At 40.5% G+C, this 20815-nt stretch overlaps 1 long non-coding RNA gene across 2 annotated transcripts in view; it reads right to left on the reverse strand.

Moving 5' to 3' along the window:
* Window positions 1-19384, reverse strand: part of LOC119717550 (uncharacterized) — a 48523-nt gene extending 29139 nt beyond the window's left edge. For both annotated transcript variants that reach the window (XR_011810710.1, XR_005267301.2), the window contains exons 1-2: window positions 18838-19384; window positions 351-469 (exon numbers count right to left, since the gene is read on the reverse strand). This is a non-coding gene — a long non-coding RNA (uncharacterized lncRNA). The remainder of the gene's footprint in view (window positions 1-350; window positions 470-18837) is intronic.
* Window positions 19385-20815: the final 1431 nt, after the last annotated feature.

A 20815-nucleotide genomic window follows, 5' to 3' on the forward strand; every position in this document is an offset into this window, starting at 1 on the left:
TAAAGATGAAGATAATAAAGAGAATTCTAAAGCTGAAACGATTGGGCATTAGAATTAGCAAACTTGGGTACTCTCGATTAAAGTATTTTCTAAAATGCATTTTCTATTTCCAGTATCTGCTTTCCAATGAATCTGGATGATCCTTGTTGGTAGAAAATATAAAGGAATAATTTGATCACAACCTGTCATCACTTGCTTCTGTCTGCCAAATCTCACAGTGTCTGTTTATGCGCATGGTAGGCATTCATAAAACCAGTTTCTTCTCTGAAAGCTGGCAAACAATACCATTGTGCTGTTCCCAAGGCAGCCTGTGGCAAGCAGTAAGAGCAAATGCAGTGTCATGCTCACACCTTTTAATTCTCCTCAGTGTCTTGACCACAAGTTACACCCCATCACAGATGCCCTCTTGCGCAGGGAAAGACTCAAAGGCAATGTAATTTAGGGAGTGCTGGTTAGGTTTGCATAATACCTACAATAGAAAATACATAGATGAGGGAGAATATTTGCAAAAATGATGGAAATTTATTGTGCTGACAAAGACTTTAGAGGAAAAGAGGACGTATGTAGGTCACACATGGACTAATAATGTTATCATTGCTAGCTTTAGTTCCTTTGCATGAGTGTCTGAAAGAGACAGACCTTTTTTGAAAATACAATCTCTCCCATTTCTCAAATACCCATCCAGCCTTGCCTGAGGATCACCTAACACAAGAAAGTCCACATTCCTAGTCCCTAAACACAAAACATGGGAATCTATGACAAAGGCCACTTTACTCCAGATTTTCTCTTCTCACTTCAGTCACCATTTCTGTATATTCCTTAGATTTGCACATTGCAACTTTCTTTCCAGGCTACCTCAGCTAGAAACAAATCAAGGGCTTTTGTTTGTTTGTTCTATGCTTTAGCTTCTACTTGAAAAATAAATCTTGCTTGGGATAAGCAAGATCCCCTGTGGCCAAACACTTGTGATATCAGAACTGTCTTTGAATTTGCCATTTTCTTCACCAGTTACCCGGGACATGGTCCTGAACTAACCAGTGTGTGATTTTTGAAAACACTTAAAGGGGGTAGAAATCTCAGAAAGCAAGTTGTGTCAAACGGTTTACTAGGAAATACTATAAAAGGGTCATTCTCAGGGGTAACAAACCCTCCCACACCAGGGGAATGTAATTCCATCAGGAAAATGATTGCCTAAAAGTATCACACCCAAAATGCCTTACTTGGCATTACTCCCACCTCAGAGGCAGCATCAAGCCACTTGTGCATCCATTCATCCATTTTGCCTGCTACCTAAAGAATTCCATTACTCTGATAAACCTGTTAGTGCCTGAAATCCCCAACACATTATCCAACGATATCTTAGTGACCAAGGAACAGGGGATCAATAATAGTCTCGTGAAGGGACAAGAATGGGAATAAGGGTTAATAGCAATTATTCATGAAAAGCAATTTAAACCACTTTTAAAATTTAATTTTGTGTGCCAAATTTAAAGGATTCTTGAATGCTAAGGCCTTTTTAATCATGCTGATCCTATGTCTTATTAAGTAGGACTGGAACATTACTCTTTTTTTTTGTGACCCTCAGTTATCAAGGACATGCTGGGCAAACAGCCAAGGTAATACACGCTCAATAATAATAATCTATACTTAAAGGTAACATGATGGCTATTACATGATGGCTGTGCCGATTGGAGGAAGGTTAGATCCTCCAGCTCTGGTAACTGCTTGACTTAGCACTTGTTTTAGTGCATGAGAAACATTATAAAATAAAGCATATATCTTACAAGCAGGAGAGAAGTCATGAAATGTAAGCAGCAAAGAAATGGGAAGAGGTAGCAGAATGATGGGGGCGGAGAATCCAAAAGCAGTTTGGACATGCTTTTTTTTTTGGTAAAAAAAAAAAAAAAAAAAAAACAAAAAAACGAAATACAGCACTAAAACTCCCCTGACTCCATCTGCACAGAGGACTGTCACTGTGTGTGCCAGGAGGACAGATCAAGAGATTGATAGGAGTCCTATTCTATTTAAAGAATGTGGAAATGTACAGAATCAAAGAAATTAGAAATGACAAAAAAGGCCAGTGAAAGACTATCTATCTCCTAGGATTGCCCTCTAGGGCACACTGGGGACAGGCAGGTTGTCTGGTTGAGTCATTAAGGTCTCAAGCTCTTTTCTTCCATGTCCCCATTCAAACTGCAGAGTTGTACTTTTATCTTCAGTTTTCAACCTTTTCCTGTTTGGCACAGAAAATACATGTTTTATAGATATGTATATTTTTACATATTTGTTTTGTTTAGCAAAAACAGGCCTTTGGCAATAGGCTTATATTTCTTAGATAGTTGTGTGGATCCCATGGACTCTCAAGGATCCAGAGACAACGGCTTGTCAGACAGTGGCCCATTAGTCATCGATCTTGTGACCCACATCACCCCTAGGACTGGAAAACAGCAAGTTCCAGAAATTGTCTCTTCCTTTAGGGTTTATTGGTAAGATGCTCCTGAAGCCTTTTTTCCAGCCATATCGCTGCTTTTATCCAGGTTAGCAGGAATCTGATGTTATCTACTGTACACTTTCTTTATGGTATCAACAGAAAATTGAGCTCTTTGACTACCTTCCAAGGAAAATTGGGAACTCCAGCTGAGCCCTCTAAACTACGATAGCTGTTGAAACAAGACTTGCTCTAACCCTGTGTCTACTGCATGTTCAGGATCACTCAAATTTGGCATGCTGCTCAGTCCCACAGATCTGGCTAGGTTATTCTTCAGGTCTCTGCCAGGTGAAGGTCCTTTCAGAGGGGCTATTTGGATGTAAAAGCAGCCATGGTGCTGAAAGAATAAACTGTTTATTTTCTGAATGGGCTGAAATGGCACTTTCCCCTACTGCAAGCAGACACAATTTATTTCACCTCCCTGTACAATCAAGTACAACAACACCTGCTGCAAAACTCTTTTGGAGTTCTAAGATTCTGAACAGCAAAAATATTGTCTTTCATGTGACTTGTAGTACCTCATTTGGTGCCACTTCGAGTGAGGCCAACACACAGCTATTGAAAGGCTTTTAGTGGCAAGAGAAACTACTTAACAAAACACACATAATCTGAGGGGAAAGAAAAACAGCTTGCGTAAGGGTACCTAGGAAGATGAACTGCAGGAACACAGAATGGGCCCAGATACTCTGAGCCTCAGTTGGCGACCTGCTCGCTAGCCTGCCACATTCAGACCGCGCCACTGAGCTTTAAAATGAAAAATGGCTTCAAATGAAAAGAAACAGTTCCTAAGCATAGGTCTACTTTAAAAACACACAGTGCTCTAGTGCTAATCAATATTTTTTGTCTATAACATTTGTCTTACATAGTTTTTTTTAGTAGTACAGTGCTGATTTCCCATTTTGCTTTTCTAGAAAAAAAAAAAACAAACATGAAAAACACTTGCAAGTATCTTTAACAGGTGTTCTACTGACATACACACTGCTTAAAGGTCACTTTTTTTTTTTTTTTTTGACAAAGACCTTAGACTTCTATATAAAGTGCAGCAGGTTTTCCTGAGATGCCTGAAAGCAAATGTTGACATGGGGCTACAGCACTCCACTTCTTCCTCAGCTTCAAAACACAGAGATGCTTTAGAGAAACCTACCAGAAGCATTAATATGATGATGTGCCAGCAACAAACTGCAGCACGTCGTGCAGAGTTCTGACCTCAAAAAAAGCCTGAGTGTCTGCAAGGGCTCTTCACTAAAGAACAGCAGCATTTTCCAAACACAAGAGTGGAAAATAATCCTCTTTGGTGAGCAGTCATTTCTTCTAGATAATAAGGAAGAGAATTTGCAAAACAGCACCATACCTCCAATACGTTAAGTGTGTATGTATATATATTGTTTAATGCCTTGTTTTTAGGAGAAAAGACAGTTCACTAGAGTTTAAAACAGTGTTAAACTTGCTGTACAGACTAGTCCAAATTTAAGCTTGAAATTAGTCCAGCACATCAACTATACTTCAGAAATTTCTAAGGTTTCTTTCACTATGGGAGCTAAGTGGCAATGGGCTTAATCCTGCACTCCCTGACATCCATAGTAAAGCTTCTGCTGCCCTCAGCAATACTGGATCTGACCCTGTAAATCCCAACATGCTTGTGATCAGAGCTTGATTTCTAAAACCTTTTTACCCAGTTTCTCACGGTAACTTGTGCTGGGAATTCTGCAGAGACCATTCACTTGAAAGATGTCTGAGCGAGATTTCTTTCATTCAATGACAAATCCCCGACTGATTAAAAGACCTGTGCTGACAGCCCTCCAGGAAGCCATGCCATCTACTGCTTGGGCAGCAGGCACTGCTGGCAACATGTGCCAATTTAGAAAACAGGGAACAGTGAGGGAGTCAAAGTCTCTGCAAGCTTCCAAGCAGTTTAAAATAGAAGGGAATTTTTGTCTTGGTTAAACACAGTCCCCAGCTTCTCACAGCCAGCTAGATAAATTAACTATTATCTAAAACATTTCTATCATCTTCAATGTGGCACGGTAAAATGTTAGCTCTTTGGTTATGTTGGGTTAGGTTAGGTAAAATGTTAGGATTGTGCAGTATGTTGGAGTACACTCAGTAGTTCCTCTACAGAATCACCAGCTCTGTGGTGTAAATATGCCTCCAAAAACACATATCCATGGACAAAAAAATTTGGACTCTAATTATGTTGTGTTTTTATCCTCTCTTTCTGTAGAAATACAGCTTAAGAGATCATGCTGCCTACCTCTCAACCTCTCCATAGTGACCCTTGAACCTGCTGGCTGCCTTCTGCCAAACTGGCAACATGAGAAAGGTCACAAAAATGAGAAGCTCCTACCAGAAAAAAAGTGTGTGGGTGGCATACAGAAGTCCACATTGTCACCTTTGAGAGGGAAGGGGGTGTGTGATGAGGCCAGTAATATGTTCTTTTAAAAACGAACTGGGGGGGTGGTGGGGGGAAGGACTCTCTAAGAGAAAGCAGATGAAATTTGAGGGTGTTTTCTGGCACACATGATGGAAATTGACAACTGGGTTACAGACTTGTGTGGGCAGAAACACAGTTTCAGAGGAAACTAGACTTCGTTAATTCTGCTGCTTGGTTGTGTTACTGTTTTCTGTGAAAATTATTAGAATTATTAGACATAGCAGACTCAATTGCATTACCACTAGAGAAGAACTGAACCAAAACCACAACAGGATACTGAGAAAAGGTCAATTGCTGAGCAGCCATGTACTATACAAAGTAAGAGCCAATATCAATCCATAACTTATACTGCATATTAATTAAAGTAATATACATAATGAAAGCTCTAAAAAAAAAAAAAAAAAAAAAACACAAACAAGGAAAGAACCTGCAGGGCATTTAGAACAAAGGCAGCACGTTTTCCTGCAGAAGAAAGGACTGTCTCATTCTTCAATTCTTAAAACAGTGTTTTCTTATAAGTAAGCAGAATGAGAAGCAAGCAGGGAGCTTTAGGAAGAGCTGGTAAGGACATACCCTGCATCTTCAGCAGGTGGCAGGATGATAACCGAGAACAACATCTTCTGTTGAATATGTGTGTCACAAGGCTCAGGGGGACTGCTAATTCCCTTTCCTACAATGACTCAGGCTGGGATTTCCCCTAGTTTTGTTATTAGCCTAGTTGCTATTTTTCTTCCTACCCATTTTGTTTCTTAGGAGACTGATACTCAAAGAAAAAAGAAACAACAAAAAAAACCAGGCCCACTCCTACCAGTGTGATCCCAAGTTAAGAAATACCGAATGCTCTTCCCTCCTGAGATCTGCCAGCACAGAAGGAACATGCTTTGTTAGTATAGAGTGTATCCAGGGAAGTAAATTTCCAGGCACAGCCACACTTTGCTCTCTGAAAGCCAAATAGTATGGATTTTTTTATTATTTTTTTTTTTGTGTTTTCAGGGCAGTATTAGAAGTTTCTCCAGTAGAACAATGTAACTGGGCAATGATTTATGGCGCAGAGCAGTGGTTACACGACAGAGTCATAGAGCACAGCAGCAATTTCCCTGTCACCCAGGACTGTGCAGTCCTGTAACAATTACACTTACATCTCTGTGTAAATATACAAACAAATTCAGGGACTCTTCTTCCTGGGGAGGATCTGTCAAGCCCGTTTGGACATATTCTAGGACAGAATGAATATGGTGCCCCATAATAACTGCTGGCTCTTCTGTCTCATTTTCATGAGATCACAATCTGCTTCATTAATCTGGTCACCATGACTTCCTCTTTTCCCTGTCTTTTTACTCTCCCTCCCCATCTTTCATTTTATTTAACATGAAACTATAGCCAAGAGAATAGAACAATAAGAGGTGCTGAAAATTCCCAGACCCTAGCCCAGTCCTCTACTGGATGAATATTACTCTGAAGAGAAACTGGTGCAAAATCCTGAGATTACTGAAGAAACAGCACACTTCACACAGGCTAGAAACTAAGTCCTGCGTTATAAGCCCTGTCTCTTGTTATGTTCTGGCTTCTCAAAAGGACCAAATACCTCACTCCTTGATGTAATGTTGAAGCTCTTTAGTCTTCATCCCTCTTGAAAATTCTGGTGCTTATTTTTAGGATCTCTGCCAACAGTTTAAGAACTGATGTTAAGCCCCTGTGCTTGATATGCTGAATGTGTGGGTTTCTGGCACATATATTTAAAAAGAGATGTGTTATTAATTGGCTTCCTAGGGGCCGCAGGACTTTGGAAAAGACTTAATAAAAGATACGCAGCATTAGAAAGCAGAACACCTTCAAAAAGTGCTGCTATAAAAGATGACTCATCAGATGATACCACTGATATTGCACCTGAGGAAAGTTGTCCCAGATCAAAACCACCCAGACACAGTGGACATGTTTCTAAGAAAGATGCATAAAATCTTTTACCAGGTTGTTTCCTCAGATGAATAAAGCAACTGAAAGAGTAGGCAATACGTGGATAACCAGCACAAGTGGTAGGTAATGGGGGCTTAAGTTCTCATGTCTTGATCCTGCTCTTATTTGGAGATGCTGACACATCTCCCTCATACTTTAAGGAAAGTAGGACTGGCACTAATATAGCTGTTCTTAATTTCCTGCTTTCTCCCCCAATCTGTTGTTCCTATCTATTGCTCTCCGTGACCGGGCTTTTTAGCTCATCCCTCCATGAAGCTTGGCTACGTCTGCTTATCTGTTTGCTTAAGCCAGCGAAGCAGTCTAGGTAGCTCTTTGCCTTTATATAACATTTGCTTACTGTCCAACGGTATCTTTGGCAAAACTGACATATTCATTGATCTATCTGAAGCATGTACAAGTGATTGATCACTACTGCCCTTTCAAAATTACTGCCCACCCCTGATGGTGGGGATGGGGGGAGGGATTACATGTGGATCAAAATATAGGACCAAGAAAGAACAAAGAGACAGAGGCACTTTCCCACATAGAGAAAGCTTTTGAGGTTGCACTTGAAAGATGGTAGGTAATACAAATTCTACCCTGGAGTGACGAGCTGGGGTTGAAGACTCCCGGGAAGGGTGGGAATATGTATCAGAGGGTCATGACCACTCCACCCTTCCTTTATTGTTAAAGGGGGAGGATTTATGTATTAATACCAATGGATTTATGTATTAATACCTGACCAATACCAATGGGTCAGGGCCATGCTGGACAAGACATTAGAGTGACATTTAAAATGCAGACAGCACTTCCACAGTGCGCACACCTTGTTATCTAGACAGCACACAGCATGAGGAGGGAGTGGCACATAATGGGGAGACAAATGGGGGGCAAAGCGAGAGCTGAGCCAGGGGCACTAGGGCAAGCTTTCTGCTCTGTCACAGGCAGAGGTGAGCACCCTGATTGATGTCTGCTGCAAGCTAATGGGGTCGTGCTGGCTGAGGAAGGGGGGGTGGAGGATCTCATTTTGGGAGCCATCCTGCCTCTGCTACAGAAAGCAGTAATAGCGTAAGTCAGGAGCCCACAAACAACTACCCGGTGACCCCAATACAATCTGCTTGCCCCCATCAAGTATAAGCGCTCTAATTCCCCTCTCTGTCAATGTGAGCAAAACCAGCTGAGTCAGATTTAAAAGTCAGATCTTACTCAGGCTCTCGGACTTCAAGCTCTCTTCTGTCACCTCCACTGGGAACTGTTCAGCTCAACTGGGAGCACTTCACATTCATTTTCTCCACTGCTCTGCTTTGTAAACCTGTTTTGCCCCATCCCTTTAGATAATAAGCTCTTCAGTAGTCTCATTCTGGTCTGCACATACAGCACCAGCATGACATGGCACGAGATCCCTGATTACATTTTCCATGCTTCACTAAAATCCACATGGAGCCATAGGAAGGACAGAGCAAAGAAAAACAACTCCAAGCAGTTATGAGGAGCATAGAAAGGTCCAAATTTACCTGTGTCCCATTAATTTTTGCCATGAGGAAAGGGGCAGCAGCATCTGTAGTAGCAGCTACAAAGAATGTCCTTGGTGAAGAAAGGGAGGTGGTAACTGTGGCTGCTGGTAAACTGCAGGGACCAGAATATCTCACAGCCACACTCCTTTTCTATTCACTTCAGCTTTTGACAGCTTCCAGCTTTTTGTTGTTGTTGTTTTGTTTTTCATCAAACAGAAGCAGTATATATCAAATAGGGGGCACTTCTCAGTGTCAGATGCTTTGTTTAGTAAAGCTTGGGAAATACAGTGTCATCTCCATTTTTTTTCCTGAAAGGGATAAAAGACATCACAGACCTTACACATCCTTGTGGGTTGTTATTGTGGGGTTAAGGCCAGTGTTTTAAAAATGGAGGAGAACTAAGCTTGTATTATAAGTACCTCCAGGCTTTTGAATTGGTTTATAAAAATAGGTGCCTGAAGAAGAAAAAGAAGAAAAAAAGAAATCTGAAAAACAAATTCAACACCAAGTAGTTTCTAGTGTGCCCATCTATTTCAACTAGTGTGATATTAATAGAATACACAACAGCAGGGAGTGGGAAAATAAACGTATTTTCACTCACATAAAGGGACTGACTAAATGACTCACAAATGCAAAAATAAATAAATGGCTCCCCATGATAATCTGAAACGATATTATACCCACTGAAACAACGCAGCTTCTTAACTGTAACCTAGCATGTTAAATTCAATCAGTTTTATTTGAGGCCATGGTCAGACTGAGTGATCAATCTCTATTACCATGGGCTTTTTTTTTTTTTTAATCCTGTCTTTACAGTGCCATTTTTCTTCTCACTAGACATTTCAGTTCATTTCCCTGAACCTTCATCAGCTTAATAGCTGAATTTCAGACTTACCAAAAACAAAAAAAAGCTCAAACTTCCAGAGCAAAGCAAGCGTGTGCTGTGCATGGGAAAGGGGAATATAGCTAAAAAAAATGTAAAAATAGGCAAGGCAATTGTTAGCATTGCATATCCTGCACTTACTGGATAATAGTTACGTATTCTAGCTTAATAATGCAGATATTCAGGGTCAAACAGGTGCTGGCTTCAGATGGTGTAGAAATCAAGAGGCAGGGTTTTTTTTTGGTCCTGTATAATTGGCAAACAGGTATTCCCCTAGAGAAATGGAATGAGGACACAGCAATTAACTCTCCCAGTCCTGCAATCGGAGTGCTAATCACATCCTTAGCAACTGCACGGTCACTATGGTACCGACACCATCTTTTGCTCAAATCCTTTCCGATTCATTCTCCTGGTAACTTTGGTGCTGGTCAGAGCAGAGGTTACATACACTTGCTGACACTACGCTGAATGGCTCCATCAATCTCCAGTCCGCAATATTGGACTCGGTTGCAAATAAAAATCAGCTGGGAGGCTAGAAAGGAAGGCAGTAAGCGTCCAGAGAATCTATGCTGTTTGCTTTTCAGAAACACTGTGCAAATGACAAACACAATGCCTCACTACAGTCTCTCTGCTCTAATAGTCTTAAATGTGAGGCTAATGAACTTTATCTTTCAACTCCATTGAACCTCATTATACTGTAAATACCCTTTGTGTAACATCTTCTCGTGACTCAGCTGCCAAAAACAATAATGATACTATCAGAAAAGAAGGAAAAGAGAAAGCCATGGCTTTAGAAACGAGCCAATCAGATGCATCTTTCCACAGCAAATATTTGTCCCGGGAGAAGCAGTGACAAATTACAGAGGTTGTAATGGAAAAAATGCTAGATGTTGAGACATTTTTGAATGCTATCAGAATCAGAAAATAGCACACAGGAAACAGACTAACGATCTGTCCCTGATGGAATTGTGGAGTGGACAGTGAACCTCCCCTCTGAGAAGTTCTACCCATGCACTGCAGGCACAAACAACAGGAACTGTCTTTCATTCGTGTTTGGGGCTTGAGTCGCTCATCTCCTCAAACTGCTTTGGGTACCCCAGTGACACAGAAGAGCTGAGCTCCAATTCTCACCATGTGAAGAGGGGACGCTGAGCTCCTTGCACTGCTGGCGTTACAAAGTGTCGAAGGAGAACGTACTCAAGATGCCAGCCCCTTAATTTCAAATGCCAATGTTTTGGTACATGGGAAGGCTAATCTTAGCATTAGTTAAGCAAAGAGAAAGGAAGCAAGTGCTTGCAGGAAGAAAATGGATGTCATCTAATCCAAGTGTATTAAGCCTACGTCAGGACACTGTGCAGTTAATGGGAATAGGAAGAAACATTCCCAGGGGACATATTTTCAGTATCTTCTCAGCCGCACGATGATGCCCTCTGACAAAGCTGGTACTAATCACTTTTGGAGGCAGAACAGAGGACTAGGTGGATGCTGTGTGGATCTAGTGTGATGACATCTGTTTTCACAGGTGGAAGATGACATTAAAATGGAAGGTACAGATACTGGGAGGTAATCAACTGGAGTGACAGTTTCAAGTGGTACTGACTGAGACACAGATAAATGCATAGCTTCCAAAAGATTTGTAGAGTGGATATTTTCCGTAATGTCAGCATTTATCATATATTTCTAATTGGAGGACCTCAATTCTCCATTTTCCTAATTGATTACTGTAACAAAGACACCTTGAGTGCTGTATATTGCTCACTGATTGCTAGGCAAACATTATTGGAGTGTCAATATTTGCTTTTTCCTAGAGCTATCATTGTTTGAGAGGGTGTAAGTCATTTGGGATAATGCTACAGTAGCGTTTTACTAAACACGCATGGAAAGCATCTGGTTTGCTTAGTCTCTGTTTTCTTTTCTTTCTTTTTCAACGAAAACAACTGCTAGTCACTTGATAAAGCCAAAAGACAAGATAAGGCATTTGAAAGGAACATATGATATTCCTGTCCTATTGGCATCACGTTACTTAGCTTGGTAAAGGTTGAGAATTCAAAATTATCACCCATTTTACATTTGCATAGCTGGTCTCTGTAATGAAGCATTCCCCTAAATTCCTATCTCCTTCTACCCCAGCTGCTGATGTTTTATCTTTAACTAGAAGCCAACATCTTTATCAGAGACTTTCATTCAGAAGTTTGTGCATCACCTGGCATAGCAGGGATCCTGCTCCTAATTAGTGCTTCTTGATGCTACTGTGATACAAACCTACATTTTTATGTTAGGGGTGAATGCTCTGTTTCTTGAATGGGTGAAATAAAACTCAACTGTTTACCTGGACAAAATGAGGAGAAAAGTACACAATAGTTTCTTGCTAAATTAGAGGGAGAAATGATTTTCTGTCCTAGCCAATATTTAATGAGGCTTTCCAGTTCTTCCAGGGGTGTGTCTTTTTAAATAGCATAAAGATTTTCTCTGTGGTCCAAGAGCTTGGGCAATAATCAGTATAGTGGAGTTGGAAATAACTCCGTAATTGCAAGTTTGGCCAACTTATCCAAACTTATCCAAAGCCCTCACCACAAATTTTATGAGAAGTACTACTTGATATTTGCATGAAAGTCATAGTACACAGAGTATGATGCATTTGGCAGGGTGGCTGAGGTGCATAGCTGTGGAATAACACTTCAGAACATGTTATTGGTCCTCTGGTCATTCACTATGTAGGTAACTACTCACAAGAATACTGTCCTGAGGTAGAGAGAAGATCACTGGAATTGATGGTAATGAAATGCCTGGAGAGTTCCCTGCTGCACTTGGGAAGTAGACAAGAAAAGTGGATTGCAAAATCCAAAAGAATGGCCTTGGATCCCTGACACGGGTCAAGAAGAGGTTGACTGTGTATTTCAAAACTAGAAATCCACACCACACAACCAGGAGTTTTGAAAGGACAGCATTGTTAGCCATGTGTTTTTTTTTTGTTTTTTTTTTTTTTTTGCTAACTTCTATGTTTTTCCTTCATCCTGTTCTATAACCAGGATAGAATTTGGCCTTCTATATACAAAAAATAGTGCCCTTCAATGATTGTTTAAATTAGACAATTATTCTTGTGCAAGCCAATTGGGAAGGTGTATAAATACACTATGCATGTCTTTTTACACATGCAAAATGTAATTTCACAAATAGCAACTTCAGGCATCTGGAGTAGTTAAAAATCTATGGAAATGATCTGAGAAGAAACTTTAGTCTGTTCAGCACTAGAACTCACATATATGAAGCATTACCAATATCCTGCTGAATAGGAATTTGTCTTGACATTACGCTGATTGTTTGGGAACTGCTGGTCAGTATAAGTCATGTTTTCCCTTTCTGCATAATCTGAAGAGAATTACAGTCTCATAGTTTCAGTTGCAGAGTATAAATTCAAGTCTAAAAGCTCATGTTTTCAGCTGTCTGTACATTCCTGTGACATTCCCCAGTGGATCAGCGATTTCAATGGCCAATCACAACAACACAAAGCTCCTTACTTCCTCTTTTTTCACTTCTGATGAAACTTCCTCTATCACAGAGCAGAGCTAATGGTCCAGATTTAATCAACAACAGCATTTACATTTCAAAATAATGAGAGCCACTCAGCTGGTAACTTGTTAATTAGTTCTGAAGCATTCTCCCTTTCAGCCTTTATCCTCTTGCACTGCAGCTCCAAATAGACCTGGCTGAGGCTGACAATCCTTCCAATAATAAAAGAGGTAACTTGAGCAAATGTTATCTCAGAATCCTATCTTGCTCTAAGCTCACTTTACACCAATCTCAAGGAGAACTACTCCTGATTTACCTCGGGGTAAACGTTTTAGTGTATCACATCATCTTTTCCCACTAAATTTTTTTCTTACTATTTTTGAATGATGAATGTCTGCAAAGCAATTACATGCCTGAACTTAAACCTCTCTCACCCCTTTATTTTTTAATAATGCTATTCTATTTGAGGACAGATTCACATTTGCAGAAGAGCTATTTCTACCACCTTATAATTCAGTGCATTTTTTTTCCTCAATTCTAACATGAAAGCACTTTTACACAAAGCTATACAAAGCTACCAGAATATAAATAAGAATCTCTCCCTTTTTTTTTTTCCTAGCACCCAGATACTTGCAATTGAGGATGAATGCAAAGAATGAGGATCTGTTCCTAGTTTCTGTCCCTGTGCTAATAAAATCCGCAATACAAATGCTGGGTCTCACAGTCTTCCCCAGCATATTCCTTAACTGCAGAACTAACTTCCACCAATTAGCCCCCAGTGCAGGATATGCCTCCGCTGACCTGCTGCCAATCAGTTTCTCCAGAGCCTAGATCGATTTTGTCCTGTGATTATCAATTTTCCTGTCAGACAAAACAGACAAGATCTTAAAGAAAAGACATTTTAGGAAATAAAATCAGGATGTTCCACTCAGCACATAATTTCCTCCTATATCCTAATTTTGCATGGCACATAAGTGTGTGCTTAACTTCAAGCACTTGATTAATCACCTCTTTGAGAAAAGGAAGTCTTTCCTGAACTGGAGGCTAGTTCTTCTCTTCTGCAGCTCTACAGATGAATGCTTTCTTTAATTCTGTTTTCTTTTTCTTTCTTTCTTTTTTCCTTCTTGCTTTTTTTCCCTCATTTTTCCCCCTCTTCCCACTACTTTTTTTTTCCCTATTATGTATAATAAATCTTTGCAAAGTTTTTGTCTTTCCTAAACATGGTAGGTGTAAGGAGACGGCTTATTTAAATAAGGTAGAGGAATACATGTAGGTTATAAAAATAGCAAAACATTCCCAAAATTTTAACAAGAATTTGTTCTTTTGATTCATTTCAATTTCTTTGGAAGCCTGAGGTCAAAATATACGTAACATTGTGCCTGGCATTTTCATTGATCTTTGTCTTCTATAAATGAACTGCTTCACAAATAACAAATAAAACAACAAAAGGAAGAAGAAATAAAACTGCCATGTAAAACTTTATCTTTCCTAAGTCTCCAGGGCATCTTTTGAAAATTATCTAATTTTGTCTGCTTGTGACCACCATAAAGTACGTTCCCATATATTGCAAATTTGGAAAAATGTTGCCAATAGTTTAAAAATACATAAACAAAGAGGTCATATATTTCAATCAGACATTTAGAGACTGCACATGTTGTCTGTGAAACCAATGCAATGATTCTGATTTTCACAGAAACGTGACCAAGCCTTAGGGTTGGCAGAAGCAGTGAGTTTGGATCTGAGCTCCGGGAAACACGGTTCTAGAAACGTGATCTGCAGAATATCAAGATTGCAGAATCGCAAGACTGAATACATTTTATTTGAAATACTTGTCTAATCACTTTCTAAAAGATAATCTGATGTGCTTATACGTATTACTTACAAAAGTCTGTTCTATCACAAAATTCACAGCTTGATAATCCCTAGGAGGCATAAATCCTGAAGATCACTTGATAGCCAAACTTGAGACATCCAGTGTACAAACTGCCTGTATCTGCAAAAAACACTCATCTGATTAAAACTGCCTAATTGAAAAGAAGGTTTCCTAGAACAAAGGAAACAAGTGGGAGGGTGTGCTTAATTAATTATTTTGGGGGACTAGTAAGATTTCTGTTCTCCTTGACTCCTCTTTCTGTACTTTTAAAAAATACTCTGACAGTAACAAGCAGTCTCAACATACTTGCCCAGAGGGGCTCTGATCCAGTTAAGACAAAACTTACATTGATACTAGTGAGCGTGACCCTGGATTATACATTTGTACTTGACTTGTCAGAATTCATCTCCGCTGCCCACTTGGCATATCACACCGTGCAACTTAGGTCCCCAATTCAGAAGTGAGAGTTACAAAAAATCTGTTTTAAATTAGTTTAGTTTAATTTGGGTATTTGTGGGATTCGGACAGCGCCAGCAAGACTACTCTGGTTATAGAATAAGAATATTAGCCATTGCAAATCAGGCTCTGGCAAATTTATTTCTCAAATATAAATAACCTTTCTGTTTTATGTATGAATATATAAGCGTTTTGACTTTTGTGTGGGAGTTGGAGGCTCTGTCCCTATAAAGATTTGTGCATACATTTAAGTCAAACCTCTAAGGAGTAGTGTCTGTTCCTCCCCTCTCCCCCTTGCAATTTTAATTAGATTCCTTGATTTCTGCATGTGCAAGGTATAAGGTTAAGCAGCTCAGGGACACTTTGAGGTATTCTAGGCTATCATTTGGGCAATAGTGTGGGAATCTTCTGCATATATCCACAGCAGCAAGAAAACAGCCAAACTGTTACCATAACAACAGTTTTGAGGGAGGGAGTTATAAAAGGGAACAGCAGGAAGAAGAATTTCTTTGAAAACATTTCAGTGTAATGTTAGGGCGTGAGGTGGGAAGGCACAGAAACACGCATTAGATAATCTAGTCTTTAAAATCTACTGTATGCTGTCTGTGATCACTGTGAGTTACTAAGGGAAAAAAAACAATAACTCCCTGCTGAGACTGAGGCTATGAGTATCCCTACTTGCAGTTTTGCGGCTTGTTGACTAGTCTCCATCAGATTTTGTGTTTTTTAGAAGAAAATGCCCCCTTTCCACATTTTAATATTGGCAAGCTACTCTTTGGTATGCTTCCTCCCCAGAGGAGGTTGCTCAGAGTTATGCTGTGGCCCCTTTTATTTTCTCCCACTCCATAACATTACTTCTTGTTAACCATTAATATACACGTTTCACTATTTGTTTTTTTTGTTTGTTTATTTTTTTCCTCCATCTACTACAATTTTATCTTTATAGATCCAGTGGTGCCTTGCAGCTGTAGAGTTCCCAACCTCCTCCCTCACTCTGTGACCTAACCTGTGCTTGCCCTAGTTTAGAGCATTACAATATCACACTGAATTTGGACTCTCCCTCATTCTTCAGAAATACCCATTACATCAAGTACCCTTTCCCCGTCACACACTCTGCTTTCACCTGTTATTATCTTTAAGCTTGTGGCACACATTGATAGCAGTTATTTTTAGCCATCCACCTACCTATTTTTAAACAACTCCTCTGCCTCACTCCCTACCTCAAAATATACCACGCTGACTTCAGTTCAGTTATGCTCAAGGTCATCCATCACCCCCATTCCCATCTTTTGGAACTACATATAGTCACTGTTATACTGGCTGTACTTGCTGATGGAGGGGGGAAAAGCAGGCACATGGAAATGTAGGCACTCTTTTACCCAGACTTGACTCTGACCCAGTGCTAGACAATGCACTGCCTGGTCCTGCACGGCATGGATGTGATGAGGTCAGAGCTGTGTGGCCGCAAACTCCTTTCTGTAATTAGATCTGGGCTGCATTTTCCCTTGGAAATGCTCTCTCTTTATCATCAAGACATTTCAAAGCTCACTTCTATTTTTTCTTTCTTGAAGCAGTGAGACAACTGATTTTTTCCTAGCAATTTTTTCCCCGTCACAAAAATGATAATGAAAAACAATTTAAACTTTGAATTTTTTTTTCAGCTATTCCATTACTGATCTTTCCATTGGCTCAGAGGAAACAGTGAGAGAGGGTTTGATTCTTTTCTGTGGAAAGAACATCAAAAACCCTGTTACGCTTTTTGTAGAAAAAGAACATTTTTTCTCTTATCCATTATTTTGCTAGCAATTTTGTATAGCATTTCTTTGAAAATACATGTGCCAGTTTAGTTTTAAATTTCTTTACTCCATTCTGCTACTGAAAAGGCTGCAGATGGAAGGGGGAACTGGGAACTCCCTGTGTCAATCAGCTCTATTCACTCAATGGCTGTATTTATTAGTTTCATTAAAAACATATTGAGCTGCCCTGGTTCCTCAGTTCCGCACGCCTACACAATCCCGACTGCCTCACCATCCCCCTGTCAGTTCGCACTCTACCCCGAGGCCTCTCTCAGCTTGAGATTCCACATGAAACATGAATCCAAGAGGATATCACATGTTTTTAGGTCTTGCTGGAAAGATTTCACACAGCTTGATAGGGCGTGTGTGTCTGTTAGTGGCCCACGAGATGAGAAAAAAGAAATCCTTTAGTTGGAGTGATATATATATATATATACACACACATACATACATGTATACACACACACAGGTATATATGTTCTAAGAAGAAACAGAAAGAAAAAGACTATGTGAAGCTTGGAATACATCTCCATTGTTAATGTCATTTGGACATGAGTGTATGTGTAGCACCTGACCAGAGTATTAGTCATAAACCAAAGTTTTGTAGGAAATACGGCACATTGGGCTGTCATCATAAGGGAACAGCCCTTAGAGGAGATTCTTAATTTGTTACATTATTAATGCTGAGGCATGGACTAGAAAACATGTCTCTCTCCATTTGCCTCCTCCTGTTCTTATCAAAATCGGAACCACATGGAAGAGCAGAACCAAAGGACAAAAGAATGGATGCTGACAGAAATATTACAGTTAGACTGTCTGTCCTTAAATGTTTTCGTTAGTTGTTTTTTTTTTTAATCAATTTTATGAAATATATAAATATAAAAAGGTGTGGCATAAATCTGTAAGATCTCTGCATAGAGGACCGAGAGCTGAGGTTGCAGTCTAAACTCTATTTAAGTTGCAAGCCTGGTCTAAAGAAAAGCTGAACTACTAAGCAAATACCAGGCTAAGAATAAGTTTTCAGAAAAGGATTTTTTTTTTTTTTTAAAATGTATTCTGCCCTGAAGAGTAACCCATACAAATCTATCTGCTCAAATACATTAGAACTGAATTTCTTCCTCTTTTTGGAGATGATCTCTCTGTCCAAAATCATCAGATTGAGAAACCGCTACCTAAACACACTAGTTTTCTTTCTCCTTCCCTATATATCTATAGGCTTTGAACTTTAATGTCTGAAACCTACAATGTTCCAAGAATGGAAGAGACTTGAGTACACTCTGATGTTCTTATACACTCCAAAGGATGTAGAGCATACAACCTCTTCCATAAGTATCTTCTTTTTTCCTAAGCACATCACAGCATATCAGCACTGGTCTCAGAATCTTTTATAGAAAAATTACAGCTTTTCCTCTCATGACAATACAGATTCAGCGATACAGCATACAAGATCTGCTTACTACCAAATAAGTATTTTCAGCAGTTATGCAGCCCTCTCAAAATATTTGATCCACACAGTCACCCTGACAAGGAGTTCATAGTACTATTTACCTGTTTTCAAATGAGAAAGCAAAGGTAGATCTGAATGTATATTTGTATATGAAATTGACACAAACATACCGGTAATTTTCTCCCAGATTCGTTAACTTTTCATCAGTTCAAGCCACTTCCATGCAAGTCCTTTCCTATATGGAAAAGCAGCCCTTTGAGGAGCAAGGGACGAATAGCCAAAACTCCTCTGACACAAAGGTTCGCTGCCAATAATTTCTGATTCATTAGGGAATTGTTCTCTCCTTTATATGTGCAAAATGTAATTCCCACTAACATCAAAGAAAAAACTGACCTCCTTGTCAAGCAGCAACTACATGGGGACTGTTTTGTTGTTGTTCAGGGGCTCAACAACATTTCTCACTTCATGGATATTTCACACACCTACCCAGTGTGGTGGTCCAGCTTCCTCCTGGAGTGTGCGCTGATCTTCTGCTGCCTGGTACCACCAGGCACACACAGCAACAGGTAAAGGAGGCCTGCCCAGCCTGGTGGTCACTGCAGCCACTGCTAGCATGGGCTCCATCTTGCAGCTTCTGTGCCACAGTGGACATTTGAGGCATCAAGCCAGAAAAGCCCAGCTGCCAGAGACTATGTTTGGAGAACAGCACAGCCACTTCTTCCCCTCCCAGATAAATTACTTTCGGGCAACACCTGATCACAGTAACAGCTCCCCAAGCACTTGTCCTGCTCTCCTCACAGACAGCTGCAGTCACTAAAAGAGCCCAACAGCACCTGCTGGGGGAATGATGCGTTATGGGAGCACTGGTGGTGTTCATATGAACAAATAAATGCTCTCAGCATCTTTTATGTCTGAAATCTTGTACTTTTCTCCACATGATCTCCCAAATAGTGCCCATGGCCTGACTGACTTCAGGCTCAAAGATAGCCCTCAGCCGTACCCAGGTGGTTTTAGGGTGCTCTGGTGGGGCCATACCAGGAATTTAACAATATGGTTAACTGGAATATGGCCTTGTTGTGTTTATAAGTAAAAACATGATATGGACGTGCCTAGGTGGATTTTTTTTATTGGTGCAGTGGCCTGAAGGGGCAGGTGCCCAGCATCAGAAATGCTGAGAGAAAAGCAGGCAAGGGGTTAACAGCAATCCCCACCACGAAGCATATTTCAAATGGCAGCACTTTTATAGTTGTTTGGTAACTGTCAGCAGAAAGCCTGGCCAGCACAGAAGGGGATGACAGAATTGCTGTGTGGGGAGAGGACAGCGGGGCTCCCGTGTGCAGCGCGAAGACCCACCTGACAGGGCGGAGCACATTTCCTCCCGCACTTCCTCTCAACATTAGAGCTGCTGCCATTTCACAGACGTTGCTCAGGGACAGACCCAACTGTCCTGCTCCTTCATAGCCCGACAGTGTGCCCCAAAAAGGCTCCTGAGCGGGGTGGCTCACCAGAGAACGGGCCGGCCGCTGTGGGGAGACCTGAGGGGAGAGGCGCCATTTTGAGGGGCCCCTCAGCGCCTCAGTGCTGTGGCGGCCTGAGATGTGCCCGCCTCAGCCATGCCCAGCCATCGCGGCACGCTGCTGTTCCCAGCGTTAGCTGGGGGTGAGGAGAAGCATTTTGCCTCCTCTGTCATGGGACGCAGGGCTGGTGTCACGCAGGAACACAAAAATCCCTCTCATTGCTTGTGGACAGGGAAGGAAATCGCCTGATTCTATGTGGAAATAAAGATCTGTAACTGAAACCTTCCATTCTCCGCCACAGCTCATGAACTGTATTTAGACTATTTCCCAGAGCATTAGGCAGTGTTCTGATTATGGATCTGTTCCATCCTTCCTCTTCTAAATTACCTTAGTTGTAGCAGCTCTTTCTGCACCATCAGCCAGCCACGGTATTTCTGAGTCACAGGAAAGGAGGTAGAAAGAAATGCATATTTTAGGAATTAAAATATTCACCTCAGAAGACCAAGGTTCTAATCACTGAATTTTAGGAACTTGTATTGTTATCCAAAAGGCTAAGAGGCTTTTGCTGAAGGGTACAAAAGTTCCTGTTTTCAAAGATCCTTCCTGAAAATCAAAAAATACTGTTTAAATGTTATCACTCAATCATACCTGTCTTTACTTATGGGATTAGTACTTTTCCTAGGTTTGCTAACACCAGTTAGACTGGACACTCAGGGCAAGGTTACGTTCTGAGTACCTCAAAAAATGAGAAATACTAGATAGGAGCTTCGAATCAGAACATATTTGCCTGTGTTGTGATGCTGGCTTCTGGTCAACACTAGGTATTATTTGGGGAATTCAAGTTGTATTTGAGGAATGCCTATCCCCTTCCACAGATTTGAGATGCTTTTGCTCTGTTTGTACCTCAGAAAAATTCCAGGGGAAATTCAACACTAAGATCACATAAT

The sequence above is a fragment of the Anas platyrhynchos genome, chromosome 7 (assembly GCF_047663525.1).
Source record: "Anas platyrhynchos isolate ZD024472 breed Pekin duck chromosome 7, IASCAAS_PekinDuck_T2T, whole genome shotgun sequence".
Classification (NCBI taxonomy): Eukaryota; Metazoa; Chordata; class Aves; order Anseriformes; family Anatidae; genus Anas; species Anas platyrhynchos.